Below are 16,492 nucleotides of genomic sequence, written 5' to 3' on the forward strand. Positions count from 1 at the left end.
TCAATAATATTTTGTATATTTTGTAATGAAAATAAAACTATATACATATCAAATAATTTTGGGCCCTTTTCAATTTTATTTATTGTATTTATAATTTTTTTATATATAAAAATATAGATTTATAAAAAATTGGGCCCCTTATTTATCATTACACGGAGGGACACGGGCTCGGACCCGGGGCGGTCGCACCGCTTGTCCCCCCTTGTAAGCCGGCCCTGCAAGGCACACGCGTGAGTGATGCACTTATGGATGTTATTAAGGCTGTGCTTGACCATACTCGTTAGTAATTGTTTATTTTCCTCTTCAAACTCCTTTAATCATAACTCAATAATCTGGATCAATTTTTTTTGAAAAAACTTAAAAATGATACAAAAGCGACTCCCAGATCAATTCTGCTAGAAAACGTCAAACGGCAATTAACAGAAATACAGAAACGCTCAACGAAAATTGAGTAAAACTACATTTCAACTAACTGCAGTAAAAAAACTTGGGAAGATAGATTGTTCTTTGGCCAAAAGACTACGTGATTCACTCCATCTCCTCCCACGCAGTACCAAACAATTAATTTCTTTTGAAAAGTCTGTCCCTTTAAATAAACAACAAACTATGGATTATTTCCATATAATAAACGAAGTGCAAAATTCCAAAGACAGATACATACATGTACGACGATGGTGATGAATTGTCTGAGAGGAATTCTTACATCTTAATCTGGACGAGGATGATGGAAAATATAAAGAGATAGATTGATGATGGAATATTTAAAGGGATAAGAACTCTGAAAGTTCAATGTATAGATGGATTTTAGAGACGTGTTGTATCCAAAAGGAGGCAAATGAGGTGTCCTTTGAGAAGAGGCGGATGTATAAGGGGTGCATCGTTCAGATAGCAGTTGACTGAGACGCCTTTTGGTGAACGAGATTGATGACGTCGGATCTTATAAATGAGAGATGACCATGTCCGTTAGATTACAAAGTATTAATAAACTTAACCATTAGAAAAGACACAACTTTTATAATGAAAAGATACAATTCTTAAGATTTCAATTTTTTTTATGAAATGACAAAATTTTTGAAATTAATTGGGAATATACAATTTTTATAGTGAAAAGATACAACTCTTAAAATTAATAGATTTTATTTTTTATGAAAAGACACAACTTTTATAATAAAAAAATACAACTCTTAAGATTTCAGTTTTTTATGAAATGACACAACTTTTGAAATTAATTGGAATTGCTATTATTAGTAGATATATAATTTGCTTTGAATCCGTCCAAAGACCAGATTGTTTGAAAGTTTTAAACAACCTTGGATATTTAATATTTTAATAAATTTGAAGACGAATACATAAATGGTGTATTTAGTTTTAAATACGAATAATAATTATTTGGTCGTCTAATCCAATTTCACAGAACCGGTTGATCAAATTATATTTTCTAGTCTAATAATACCTTGTTCTTTTCTTTTTTTTTTTGTAAAAGATATGCATTGTGTGAGTATTAAATTTGGATGATGGGATGATATAGAAAATGAATACAAACAAACTAGACCGTAATTTGTTTCAGTGGAAAAGAGCAAGAGAAAAACAAAACTCAAACCCAACCGCTGCTCACTCATATAGTTTCATTTAAAAAAATATAATTTCCCCAAAAAAATTGGTCCTATTTTGTTATTTTATTTTATGGTGTGTGTGTTTTGTTATTTTATGCAGGTAAGCTCCATCACAGACTATGCTCTCACTGAGTTTATCTGATTCTTTTTTCTTGCTTCAGGAAATCAAACTTCTCAGTAATCTTCAACATCCAAACATTGTGCACTACTTTGGAAGTGAGATTGTGAGTATCCTCTCTTTACATTCATATAACCTAACTATGCAAGTGTTATTGAGTAATTCTTGGTATGTAACAGGTACATGATCGTTTCTTTATATACCTGGAATATGTTCACCCTGGTTCTATCAACAAATATATCCAAAACCATTGACCGAATCTGTTGTTCGCAATTTTACTCGTCATATCTTGTCCGGTCTCGCTTATTTGCACAGCAAAATGACTCTACATAGGTGCTTGTAAACTCAATCTTGGTGATTATATTTCAAGATGCTCAAGCTTTAAGCCTATTGATATTGAATGTTCTTCAGGGATATCAAAGGTGCTAATCTCCTTGTTGACGCCTCTGGTGTTGTCAAGCTTGCTGACTTCGGCATGGCTAAACACGTGAGTTCTATATTCTTTCTAGTATTGAGTCTCATCGTTTCAGCTTGATAATAATAATGAAGTTGCTATTTACTTTCTTCAGCTTACTGGGCAAAGAGCTGATCTCTCGTTAAAGGGAAGCCCGTTTTGGATGGCACCAGAGGTAGTCTTTGATCTAGGGATCTTTAAAATTCACAATATAAATCTTAATTCCAAAACATTTATATATTCTCTTAACCACACAGCTTATGCAAGCCGTGATGCAAAGAGATAGCAACCCAGATCTCGCTTTTGCCGTTGATATATGGAGTTTAGGATGTACGATCATTGAGATGTTCACTGGGAAGCCTCCGTGGAGTGAGTTTGAAGGGGTGGGTAAGCATACACACATATACTAAAGACTGATTTTCTCCTGATATCTAAAACTGTTTGCCTAATCATAGGCTGCAGTGAGAGATAGCCCACCAGTACCTGAAACGATGTCAGCAGAGGGCAAAGACTTTCTAAGATTATGTTTCCAGAGAGACCAACAGCATCTATGTTGCTAGAACACCGGTTCCTGAACAACTCCTCTGTGCTGTCAACCTCACCACGCAACAGCGATGTCTCACAGTTATTTAACGGGATGAACATAACGGTGAGCAAAACCTCAGTCCCAGCTTGCACCTCTATAATTATTAGTAACATTCTCTATCTCTCTCATGCGTTGACAGGAACCAAACAGTAGGAGGGGGAAACCGAATTTCAAACTAGATCAAGTCCCGCGCGCTAGAAACGTGACATCTTCAGAGAGATCGTCATTCTTCATTCGCATTTAGATACTTTTTCCAGTTTCAAAACCGAAACATATGTGAAATCTATGTGTATGTGTGTTTCTCTCTGTGTTGTTTGTTAAGCTTCTTCACACGTATTTTTATTTTCTCCAGTGAAAGTTGGCAGCAACAGCAACAGCAACAGCACCGGTCTCCTGATGTAATTGGAACAGTGACACGTCTGTCCCCTCGTTCGACTCTGGAGGCAATTCGAAGCCCGTCTCCGAGCCAACAACCAAAGGCAAGCACTGATCGGAGAAGAATCGGGGTGTCTTCGGATCACATTTGATTAGCACCAACCCAAGGAGAGAACATTTGAAGCTACTACTTTGGTATTCTTATGCACATATGTGTGTGGAATGCAAGAAAACGAGATGAGGGGGTAGGAGTATTGTGGTGTATGTAACATTTATAAACAAGTGCTGAATCGATAGCAGAGGAGTTATTTGTTGTTGTTTTTTTCTTCAGAGAGAGACTTGTGTATAAACGAAGTATTTTGTGTATCATTTTTTAGATTTAGTTCCATATATTAATCTCTCTGATTAAAGTTATATCTTAAGACTTATGAGATATCATACAAGGTTACAAATTTTAGATAAATGTTATAGCCAATAGTGAAATATTGTAAAATACAAGGTAAATGATGCAAATATGTAAAGTAAGACCCCAAAACTCGGGAGGGAGAACACCGTTTGCATAATTTTGAATTTGAGGGGCTAGTGAAGAAGACAGAGTGACAATACTTTCTGAAAAGCCTGGTCATGTGAAGAAGAATCAAACTCAGCGGGTTTTACAGGACATCCCTGCTAATCATTCTTCACAGGGCCATAAGAATCCAACTCAATGTTCACCATTCACATTTTCCTCTTCCAGGCTCCCCCCCCCCCTTCACAATCATATGCTCCTGCCTTCAACACAGCAAATCCAATGTATCCAAAGACCACCACCAGCTTTCTACAACCGAATGAATATGTACATCTAATGCCTTGCAGGGACATGCATGCCTCTTTCAATCCACATGCCAATACATCTTTTTCATCAAGAGGACTTGTGATTATTAACCTTTTTTTACCCGGCCCATAAGTGGCTTAGCCATTAGAAAACTCTGATCATAAAGTCCAGTGGGCTTGAAATTACTTTAATTTATGCTATTATTTTATATTTTTATTAGCACCATTGGTTGCAGAAACCTAGCATGAGAGCAGCCTTCTAACAAGTTCTGACAACTCTTGACAGCAAAAAACTATCAGACTCATCTACACCATAACCACTGAGCTACTTTTCCTTTATATATTTGGAGTTTTTTGAAATTCCTCTATGTTTTCCTTTATATTAGAATAACTCAATTATAGATTAAACTATTGGAACAAAATTTACTCTATAATAAAGTTACTCTATAATAGAGTTATTCTATTTTTGTGAAAATCATAGAGAAAAAAATAGTTATGGGTTGGAGATGCCTTAATATCGTCAAAAACATTATTACTATTAATAATATGGAGTAGTAGTAGTAGTACTACACATTTCGACCTACCTCTTATTCACTCGTTTTTAACTCGTACTTCCAAGTGCGCACCAACCTCATCATGATCCACATTATTTATTTACTATTACTCTCAACATTTTTCTGTGGAGGCCTGGCATATTAAACTGAATGTTTTCTGTCTGCATCAAATCTTGTTTCTATTAAGTCTGAATTAGTATTTTTCTTCGTCTTATAACCGGTGGATCTTGGACCAAAATCGGGATAATCGCATGGCATGTGGATGAATTGTACCATTTAAGACATTTATAATAGGCAGCTATTATTGAGATCGTGGTAGAAGAATTCAATCCTCAAGTTTGCTTACAAATAGAAACACCACCACATATTTAAATTACTTATTTATACTAGTTTAGCAAATGTATCTTCCGGATAAATGTGGAAACGAATACCCTCTCATCCTTCTATACTTTCTTATTTTAGAAAACCTCATTATAACGTAAAATCCAAGCGTAGACTATGCATAGTAATTTGATCATATATGTACAAGATGCAATAGACGTTCACCAATAATTAAAGAAAAAAACATTTTGATATGAGACGCGACAAGAAGAAAGAAAGAAAGAGAAGTAAATTATGCTTTTAGCAAGTGTAAATCTTTTAATTCATTAGGTTTTAATGGAATGGCCAATGCCAGGGCTGTTTCCGGGGGTTGTTGGCCGGAACTCATCAACGCCGTGTTCTTCTTCACTAATTAATGCCACTCTTTTTCACGAAGCTGACGGCAGTTGTGCTCAAGTCACCTGAGCCGCCTTGTGCCCTGGGAGTAGTTGTTCTGTTTTTGATTAGCTTTCTATGAGTCCTCAAGTGTCTTGCCTCGGTCGGTAGGATTTCATGGCACACAATCATGGTAATAATAAGAAGAGATAGAGTTTATGGTAATAAACAATTCATAAACAATCTAAAGAAGTAAAAACCGTGTAGTACTCTCTCTCTCTCTCTCTCTCTTTCTTTCTTTAGGTTTAAGGGAGAATTTCAAGTGTCTTTAAGTTTGTATAAGAATCTAAAACAGTAGTTCCTATTTTGTAAAGAGTCTTGAATCTTGAAATGTTCAAGGAATCTCTTGTGTTTAATGGTTGCGTAAAGTATAATGAGTGTCACTCAATAAATAAATAAAAAATGTGATGAAAAATACAGTGTGATAGTTTACTTAAGTTTGACGTACTTTTGCCGTCCATCTCAAAATGGTTGAATTTAATTTGTTTTCTTAGTTTCCGAGTATCATCACCTGTACTATAATTCAACGTGATCATGAAGGAAGGAGAAATGTGCAATTATACTGGAATATTATACTAGTGCTGTTAATGAGAGTTTTTGTTTGTTTATTCTCTATCATTAAGTAATACCTTGTGTTTAATGGTTGCGTAAATGAAGTAATCCTTTGTCTACCTACCCTTATTTTATATATATAGGAAAGTATAATGAGTGTCATTCAATAAATAAATAAAAAATGTGATGAAAAATACAGTGTGACAGTTTATCTAAGTTTGACGTACTTTTGCCGTCCATCTCAAAATGGTTGGATTTAATTTGTTTTCTTAGTTTCCGAGTATCATCACCTATACTATAATTCAACGTGATCATGAATCACCTATACTAGCTATAATTCAACATGATCATGAAGGAAGGAGAAATGTGCAATTATACTGGAATATTATACTAGTGCTGTTAATGAGAGTTTTTGTTTGTTTATTCTCTATCCAGTTTCATCTTGTTTTACTATATTTGGTGGTGACTTATTTCTATTGAATCATTGGCAAATTTTGTTATACTAATCTGTATAAAATGATTATTATATTAAATTTACATTGTTAATTTTCATAGTTTTTAACTCGAAATTTTATCTTCAAGAAAATAGTAGTGAAGTGAATAAAAATTTATTCAAAAATCAAAATAATAGTGAAGTGAATATAATCAAAAACTAAAGTAGTAGTGAAGTGAATAAAAATTTTATCATAGTTTTTATTTTATTCTGAATACAATAAAAATTCAGAAAATAGTAGTGAAGTGAATATTTGGATTTTTTTTTTATCTTTTATATATTTTGTTTCAATATGAGGTTTTCCTCACAAAAATAATACTAAAATATACTATCTTTTTGAGCTAATGGCCGAAGCTAATACCTTTTTATTTGTTACCTAAGAAAAATCAATAGTGGGAAAAGTAAATTCGTAAGGTTGTTCATAACTTTTTTTTTCTTAACTTCCATTTCACTTCCCCAAATGGGGCCTCATTTTACAAAACGTTGTTCATATTCAAACAGAGAATCCCATTCTGCTGCGTAGGTGTCGCAGCTAAACACATGATCAAATTGGTACTTGGGCTCAATGAATTTTAATACATGATTGTGGTGGGCTCATAGCGTTCACGAAACTCCCGAACCATTCATTAGTTATGTGTACGATTTAGAAAAGAAAACTAATAGATATTTCTTTATAAAAACTAATACGGTATATATTGCCCTAACCGACTAAACGTACGGTGTTAATATAATCACACTTGCAATTTAATGAACCGTACCTATGAAGCCTATACTATATTTTAAAAGGCTAAGTACATATCGATCGACAGCGAGACCAGGCTTTCCAAGACCATTGGGTGCTTATTATAATCATCCTTTTAAATTTTGTTTAATAACCTAGCTTCAAGCCACCCTTCAAACTTCTCAAGAGCTACATCTCTTTCTTTTTTTATCAGAACATATTAGTTATTACCATGAAAAGGCTTTCATTATAATAAGATAAAGAAAATAGAGTGTCCTTTGCCACTATTCCATATGCCCTACGGCCACTATAGCTTGTGACCGCTAATTATTAATTAAGGATTAAACCAAACATGGAAAATGGGGTTAATTGGCTTTTAGCTTTCAAAACAGCCACAACCGTCAGTTTAAAGATCTAGAGACCAGCATAATCTTTGGCTATCCCCACCACAACCATGATTATGACAAAATATTATTCTCGGACTTTCTAATTTAATATTTTGTATCTTTGATTTTCTATTCTTCTTTTTTAATTTGGTAATGTTAAAAAAAAATTTATTCTTGTATCCAAGTCACACTAATATAAACCTAGTGTCTGTAAAATTTGGTTGTATAATTGCCTAGATAAATAAACAATAATTCCTACCCAGTTCAACACTTCTGATTAGTACAATATTTTATTTTCGTATTATCAAATTATGGACTTCCTTAAGGTAGAAATAATTATTTTCGTATTATCAAATTATGGACTTCCTTAAGGTAAAAATGATAATATTCCAAATTTTAGAAAATATCAAACCATAGATGCTAGAATATAATTTTTTGAAATGTAATACAAATTTTTTTTTTTTACATTTTGAAATTTTAATTCAATTTAAATAATTATATACAAAATATAACAGTATGTAACTAACTTTTAGCTCATCTATTATCTTACAAAATTTGTTACTATAAAATTTTAATTTTTAATAATTAATTAAAAATAATAATGACAAATATATAAATTTAATGTTTATTTTAATTATAACAAAATATGTTGAGAGAAATATAAAAATATCCCTTCCCAAAAATTCAAATATGTTCTTATAAGATACTGACTTAATGTAGTAATTAAAACCATAGATGCTAGAATATAATATTTCCAAATTTTAGAAATGATAAAACCATAGATGCTAAAATATAATTTTTTGAAAAATGTAACACAAAAAAAAAATTATTTTTTAAAAATTGTAAATCTTAATTCATTATAAAAGGTCAGAAAACTTAATACCATATCATCCAAAATATAATATATTGATAACATTTACTAAAATAATATGATAGATATTACGATCTTTACAGTTTACGAAAATAGTAAAGATATATTATTTAAACATAAAAATGTATTTACATATAAAATCTCGCGAAATACTAACTGATAGATGTTGAAGCATCATTTTTTAAACACAACATGGAAATCTAAATTATCATAAACAAATATTCATCTACTGTATAACTAAATAATTTTTTTAATTTATTGTATGCTAATTGTAAAATTTAAAAATGATATTATATATTTGATTATTTCAGATTATAGTTTATATATCGAACTCAAAATATATTAATAAGTAATAAAAATCAATAAGAATGTGAAATATATAAATAAATCATTATATGAAAAATAAATTACTATATATTAATAATGACAAATAAGAAGGTTAAAAACTATGATTATAGAGTTATACACTATAATCTAATCATATTTTTTAACCTACAGTATTCTATATTTATAAAATATAGAGTTACAGAGTTACATTTATTTTTTAACCTAAGAAGGTTAAATGTAACTATATTTATAAAATAAAAAATATATGTACGAACGTGCGGGTCAAACTACAGTATTCTTTTGTATATATGTAAAGTTCGTGGTTGGTGAAAATATAATAATGTTCGCAAGTTGATAAATATTTTAATTTAACATCTGAGAGCATCTCCAAAAGACACTCTATAACTTCAAATATGAAGTTTTTTGTTCTCCAAAAAGGAATTTCAAAACTTCAAATTTGAAGTTTTGAAGAGTGAAACTCTATATTTGAAGTTTCACTACTCAAAACTTCAAATTTGAAGTTTGATATTTTATTTGCATTTTGGTCCCTACAATCACACACCACTTTTATGATTCATAAATATTTATTCGTTTATTTTTTTAATCTTTAAAAAAATATCTCATAAATATTTTAATTTTTTTACAGATTTTAAATCTTACACTTAAAATTAAATAAAACTTTAAAAATAAGATTTAAAATATTTTAAGCTAGATTTAGACAACAATAATATACAAAAGAAACTTAACAACAAAATTTAAAAAAGTTACATGAAGACATAACTATTACACAAATTTAAATATTGCAACAACACTTATAGTCAGGTAAGTTTGATCCGGAACCTTTAAAATTTTCAAATATTGTCCAAACTTTTTTGTGTAACTTAAGATGGTTGTTGTTGTTGTTTTTGATGTATTTTTTGTACAATTTTTTCTTGTTCATATTGAATATATTCACGAGTATTAATATCATCGAAAAGAAATTAGTCTCTTAGCAATATTTTATGTTTCTCTTTTACTTTCTTGTTCTGATCTAATGTATTTACAAGTATCAATATCACCCGATTTCAACAACCTTTAGCTCGTAATCTACGAAGTAAAAATGAGGAGAGCCATTTTTACTTCGAAATGCACTAATAGATCATATATGCATTACGAAAATCATTTTATAGAATAAGATGGTATTTTTTTTAAGTTCAATATTAATTAAGTTCTTTTTATTTAAATTTTTATATTTTAATAGAATATTTTATTAATTAATATTGTTGTAATATGTTTATATATCTGCTAGTTATTTACAAAATTTTTATGAATTCAAATTAGTCATGACAAATATAAAGATCATATTATAAAATACAAATAGTTTTGAAGTTAAGTTTGAAGTTTTGCTTTTGGAGTAGAACACTTTTAAACTTTAAATATAGAGTTTTAGAAACTTCAAAATATAGTTTCTTTATATAGTTTCTTTTTGGAGATGCTCTGAGATTTCTGATATGTACGGTTAAAAGTATGATTACAAGAATGTCGAGATATATACGTGTGCGCACGTGATTAAGGTCATATCAATAAAATATTAATCTACCAATTACTTATTTTATTAGTAGCCTGTCGAATTTTAGAATTATCGAATCATTAAGTGTAACAAAAAAATATGAAAAAAATTAAAACAACCTTACGATTTTAATCACCATGTACAGTTTACGAACAATATTAAGCTCCGGTTTACTCGTATATGGAAACCACGCCGAAATAATAAAAAAACTCGTGTACACAGACAGTCATAATGTGGCACTGTAGGTAGAAAATTAAAAAGATAAAAAGAAGGAGATTAACGAAGTAGCATAACACAAAGCGATTTAATTAGTCCAAGAGTAATCGTTCGATTACAATCACGGAAACACAACGAGCAGCACATAGAAACCCCAGCTAGCACACAACGCACCCACAACATCTTAACAAGTAAATGTCTAAAAAACAACCATAGCTAGCATTTTACTGAGCCACAACAACATATAGCTAGTGACCGATTCCGGGACTGTTCCCTGGTCTAGTAGGCCGGAATGCATCCAACGAATGATCTTCTTTCTCTAACTTGCTTGAAATATTCAAACCGTAACCACCAAATTTCTTCTGGTTGGTAGAGATCCCCGAAGAGTTCAAAGGTCTACCTTCAATGATGTGAGATTCTTGGATGAGAGTCAGCACTGTTATTAGTAAAACAAATCTAGTAAAAGTGCATTTAGCCATAGCAATTATCAGATTGTTATACTTTCTAGACTAAACAAGACAAATAAAAAAGCTTAGGAAATATATGCGTATGAACACTAACCGAATGTATGTATCAATGGCTTCAACTCTAGATGGCTATTTATGGAGATGAAAAATGAGTAGCTGGACAGCGCAGTACCTCCAACAAACAAAGCCAATAAATTATTGTTATATATTAATTAATATTTATACACATGGAAAATAATTAGGACTTTGGTTATAAATTCCAAGCTTCTGGGAACATTCCGTGAGTGGAGATCATATGCAAATGTTTCCCAGAAAAACGTTGAACAAGAATGGAGTTGATATAAAACGTTAGTGTTTGAGTGTGAGTACATACACATGCCCACAAAAAAAAATTAATGGATCATCCTTCGAGCTATTACTTTTAAACTTAGGGTAATTTGTTGAAAAACCTTGGAAAATAACAAATTAACAAAATACCAAAAACTGTAAAGGTTGGAGTAACTGACCAAAATCATTGTTAAGAGCATCATTAACCAAAGCACCCCAAATAGGGTGCTTAATCACTTTTTTATTATTAAATAGGATTTAAGCATTTCATTAGGAAACTTGTATATTTTAATCCTCCAATGCAAGGTGCTTATTATGGGGTGCTTAATCATTTTTTATTATTAAAAAATTAAACATTGTTTTTTTGGATAAAATTTATATATTACACAAATAAATATTAAAAGATAACATTTGAAACATAAATTAAAAAAACATAAAAATAAAAATTAGTACAATAAACGAGATTAATTGAAAAAACATGTGAATTCATTGGTTGTCATCATCACCTCCATATTTACGCCATACATGTTCAACCAAATCACCTTTCAGTTGTTCATGCTTTTGTCGATCACGAATTCTAGTTCGAACACCCATCATATTGGCGATATTTGTAGGGATATCTGTAGAGTACGTGAGATCGACATGCGAATTTCCAGTATCATCTCCTTGTTGGAACCCGGAAACATCAAATTGAGTGTTTCCATCTCGTTCGTTTTCCACAATCATATTATGGAGTATGATACAAGCCCTCATAATCTTACCAATTTTGACTTTATCCCAAAAAAGTGCTGGATTTTTAATGATGGCAAACCGAGCTTGCAAGACTCCAAAAGCACGCTCTACATCTTTTCGGACAGCTTCTTGGTATTGCGCAAATAACACTGCTTTCGGACTTTGTGGCAGTGAAATAGATTGGATAAAAGTTGCCCATTTCGGATAGATACCATCGGTGAGATAGTAAGCCAAGTGATACTCTCTTCCATTGACAGAGTAAGTCACTTGGGGAGCTTGGCCATTTATTATATCGTCAAAAACAGGAGAGCGATCAAGAACATTAATATCATTTAAGGTACCTGGAGGTCCAAAAAACGCATGCCATATCCAGAGATCATATGAAGCAACCGCCTCTAATACGATTGTTGGTTTGCCCGAACCACGAGAATATTGCCCTTTCCAAGCGGTGGGACAATTCTTCCACTCCCAATGCATACAATCGATGCTTCCTATCATCCCGGGAAATCCACGATACTCTCCAACATCAAGTAGACGTTGAAGATCAGCCGGTGTTGGTTTTCGTAGGTATTCATCTCCGAACAAATAAAGTATTCCCTCCACAAAATTCTCGACACATGACCGAGTTGTCGTTTCACCGAGCCGGAGGTATTCGTCGACCGCATCCGCCGCAGTACCATATGCCAAAACACGGATAGCTGCTGTACACTTTTGGAGTGCCGAGAGACCAAGCCTTCCAAGACCATCTCTCTTTTGGCGAAAGAAGTCAACTTCGTTCGAGAGTCGATCAACAATGTGCGTGAACAATGACTTGTTCATTCTAAAACGTCGTCGGAAATAAGTTGCAGGATACGTTGGCGTTTCACTGAAATAATCATTCCATAAACGTACATTGCCTTCTTCACGATTTCTTTCGATATAAGCTCGTTTTTTCCTTTTTTTCCTTCGTTCTTCTTGATCAATTTGAATGGTCAAATTCTGAAAAGTTTGATCAAATTGCTGATCAAAGAATTCATCAAATGCATCATCAAATGCATCATCAAATGATTCGTCTAAAAGGTCGTGAGAAGAAGACGCCATGTAGAAATTGTGAAATTGTGAAAAGGATAGAACAAGATTGTGAAATTGTGAAAAGGATAGAACAAGAGATTAAAATGGTGAAATTAAAATTTGTGAGAAAGTTGATGTTAGAAAGCGAGAGAGAAGATGAGACTCTTGGTATTTTTTGAACACTTTGGTGGTGTTAGAAAGCGAGAGATAAGATGAGTATGGGTGTTGTTTCTGCATACAAGTCGAGGGACAATTATATATAGAAAGCATCGACATTAAGACATACAAAAAAGTGATCAAGTCCGTGACACAACTACTACAAGTCTGTGACACTACACTACAAATTCTGTGACATAACTAGTACAATTATATAGAAAGATACAACATAACAACATGAGACTTGGTCTGTGAGTACACATGATACTTCGTCCGTGACTACACATGAAACTTGATCCGTGAAGGAGACCTGAAACAAAGTACAAGAACAACATTTATATTAGACCAGAGGCGAAGTCTTTCTTCATCGATGTGAGCCGTCGAGGAGAGCTTATCTTCGACGAGAGATTAGGAGAACAGATGACGGATGCGTTGACGAGAACGTCGCAGATCAGAGTCGCCGAGAGATTGCTAGGAGAGAGAGAGACACGAGGAGGACTCATCTTCCACTGATTCGGTGGAGTAGATATAATCTTCGAGGAGAGATGAGGAGGACACAGAGGCGTTGAGGAGATCGAGAGAGAGAGAGTCGCCGAGAGATTGCTAGGAGAGCGAGCAACACGAGGAGGCTTCATCTTCGACTGATTCAGTCGACGAGAGATTAACTTGGAGGAGAGGCGAGGAGGAGAGATCACGGAGGCATCGCTTTCGCGAGAGAGAAGAGGAGATAGACGCGGAGTCGTCTAGAATGAGAGAGGGAGACAGAAAGAGACGCGGAGAGCTAAACACGTGTTCCACAAGACGCGCTGCTTGTGAGTCTAAATTAAGCTCCGCGTCTTCACATATTACATCATTTCCTTTTTTTTTTAATTATTAAAAACATTAAGCAACCCTCTAAGCATCTGCGTTAATGATGCTCTTAAGATCCTCCAGATAGGAAGAAACACACTACATGGTTCAAGACTTTTCAATCACATCACGGCAGATAGCTTTATGCCTTTACTTGAGTTACCTTTGAAAGTGATATCTAGCTATAATAGAGAGTATTATTTTTTCATCTACTTTTACAGAAAAATAACATTTTCTATTTTTTATTTTATATGTAGAAATTACTATTTTAGAATAGTACGAAGGACTAAATATTAATTTTATTATACCATTTTTTTATTTTAGAGAAAAATAACAAAATTTATTACAGATTAGAGTAAATCTCTATTTTATTTTATAGTTTTCTATTTTACAAAAAAAAATAACAAACAAAACATATTAGAGATAGTTCAAACAAACTCTCCCCCCCCCCCCTCTAAATGTTTTCTTTTCAAACCATTGAACAACAACAATATTTGACATATAGGAAAACACCCCTTAAAAGAAAAATAAATTTACCCCTAGATAATATGGTACATTTCGAAGACAAAAAATGATAAGCTATTCAGGGGGATAGATAGGAACCCTTTGGAACTGGTCAGGTGTGCTGAGAGTGAGTATCAGGCTTGGTATAATGCCAAGGAGTCTATACCTGCTCACCCACCGACACCAGCTTGAATAATATGTGCATAGTGGATGGTTCATGGACATCTACAGATAAATTCAGTGGCATCGGATGGGTTTGGAAGGACACAAAGCCGGTCCTATACTTATGAAGGCTACAAGCCAAAATAAAAAAAAAAGCTGAAAATAAATGAATGCAGTCAGGGGTTATTGAACCCAGAACCTTCAGCATTAGTAATTTCTTTTAGAACCACTAGCCTAAAGTCACTTTCTAAAAATTTGTGGCCGCTAAATAGTTATTATCGTGTCGGCCGGAGGCCCATGCTTCCTCTGCTTGTGGCCAGGGCCGGCACTGGAAGGACAACACGGGGAAGATCCAACATATAGAAACACAGAACTTAAGAAGACGCGAGACAGCACTACACTCGGTACTGGAAGCTTTGAAATGCGCAGTGAAAAGTATGCTTCAGCATTCAAACTGCCAAAATTTTGGAACAGATTGTAAGGACCTGATTGCGATGATAAATGACTCCAAAGCATCGCCAAACTTTTCAACGGAGCTGGAAATCATTCAAATCATCCTGATGTGTTATTTGGATTTCAAGATCACCTACGTGCCAAGAACGCAGAATGAGATTGCTGCTTCTTTAGTTAGGAATGCTTAATCTTTTCGCAGATCACTTTGTTTTATTGATTGTTCTATTCTAGACTTGTTACCCATGCCACCTCATATTTGAGTAATAGAATAGTCGTTTGTTACAAAAAAAAAATAAATAAATAAATATTCTCTGAGCTAACCAGGTATTTGCAATTTATTGATCTCATATTAAATTATTTTGTAAACTTTTATTTTAAAATTGTGTCCACTTTAAATCAAAAGAATCTCATCATAAAAGAGAAAAAAAAAAGAATCTCATCATTATAGAATGGTATATGATGGTCTCGGTGAATATTTGGACCGAATAATAACAAGTATATTCGTCGGACTTCATACTAGTTCAAACCAATTTGTGGTGAAAGTGGCCATTCGTTAAAAAGAGAAATGGGTGCACGTTTAGACTGTCATGATTGAAGGAGTGCTACGTCCTTTTAACTATATATGTTTTTCAGTTTCTTACTTCACTTTTTGAGATTCTCACGAGATCTCGTGATTCAGACAATTGGCACTAGATTAGTGTCCTTGATTGCACATGCATATATAGGAATCGGTTTTGGATCTTCCTGTTCCGGTGCTTTGCGGCTGTGCTTATGCATGTGATTTGTTTCTTATGTAGTTTTATTTATTAATATACTGTAGAACTTCAAGAGTTTAAATTATAATTGACACATAGTGTACTCATCATGTGTAAATTATAGTTTAATTTCTGATAGATAAAGTAATACTAGACTGTTAATTTGTATCTCAAATATTATATCAATTTGCTGTTACAAAAAAAAAGTAATACTAGACTGTTAATTTGTATCTCAAATATTATATCAATTTACTGAGTCTTCAGTGTGCAAAGTAAAATATTACAGTAATCCAAAGAGTTTGCTTTTTTTTTTGTCAACTAAACGATTATATTAAAACGAAAAAAGTCTAAACGATTATATTCGGAACTAAGCTCAACGGTAACAAGATAGTAACTGGAGAAATCTTCAATGAACAACATAATGCAGAAACAGAACAACATAACAAGAGATAACAAGTAAACGAGAGATACTTGCTCGACAACAGGAAAACTGTGGGAAATCATCAGATGCGTCCCTGAATAGACTATTAACGTGAGCATGAAATAGTCGGAATCGACGTTGAATAAACTAAACAGCAAAGTTTGGAATAAGGCGGAACGAACAAGACCAGCTCTAGTTCCGACGAGGAGCCTCTCCGAAGAGACTAGGTGAA

At 33.0% G+C, this 16,492-nt stretch overlaps 1 long non-coding RNA gene and 1 pseudogene across 1 annotated transcript; one reads left to right on the plus strand and one right to left on the minus strand.

Annotated features, from left to right (window-relative positions):
* LOC106426351 lies at window positions 1–1,094 on the minus strand. Its single transcript, XR_001285290.3, has 2 exons — window positions 662–1,094; window positions 1–586 (listed from the first exon to the last, which is right to left on the minus strand). It is a non-coding gene; the product is annotated as an uncharacterized LOC106426351 (long non-coding RNA).
* A 621-nt stretch (window positions 1,095–1,715) lies between these two features.
* On the plus strand, window positions 1,716–3,560 carry LOC125605642 (annotated as a pseudogene).
* The last annotated feature ends 12,932 nt before the right edge of the window (window positions 3,561–16,492 follow it).

The sequence above is a fragment of the Brassica napus genome, unplaced genomic scaffold (assembly GCF_020379485.1).
Source record: "Brassica napus cultivar Da-Ae unplaced genomic scaffold, Da-Ae ScsIHWf_797;HRSCAF=1143, whole genome shotgun sequence".
Taxonomy (NCBI): domain Eukaryota; kingdom Viridiplantae; phylum Streptophyta; class Magnoliopsida; order Brassicales; family Brassicaceae; genus Brassica; species Brassica napus.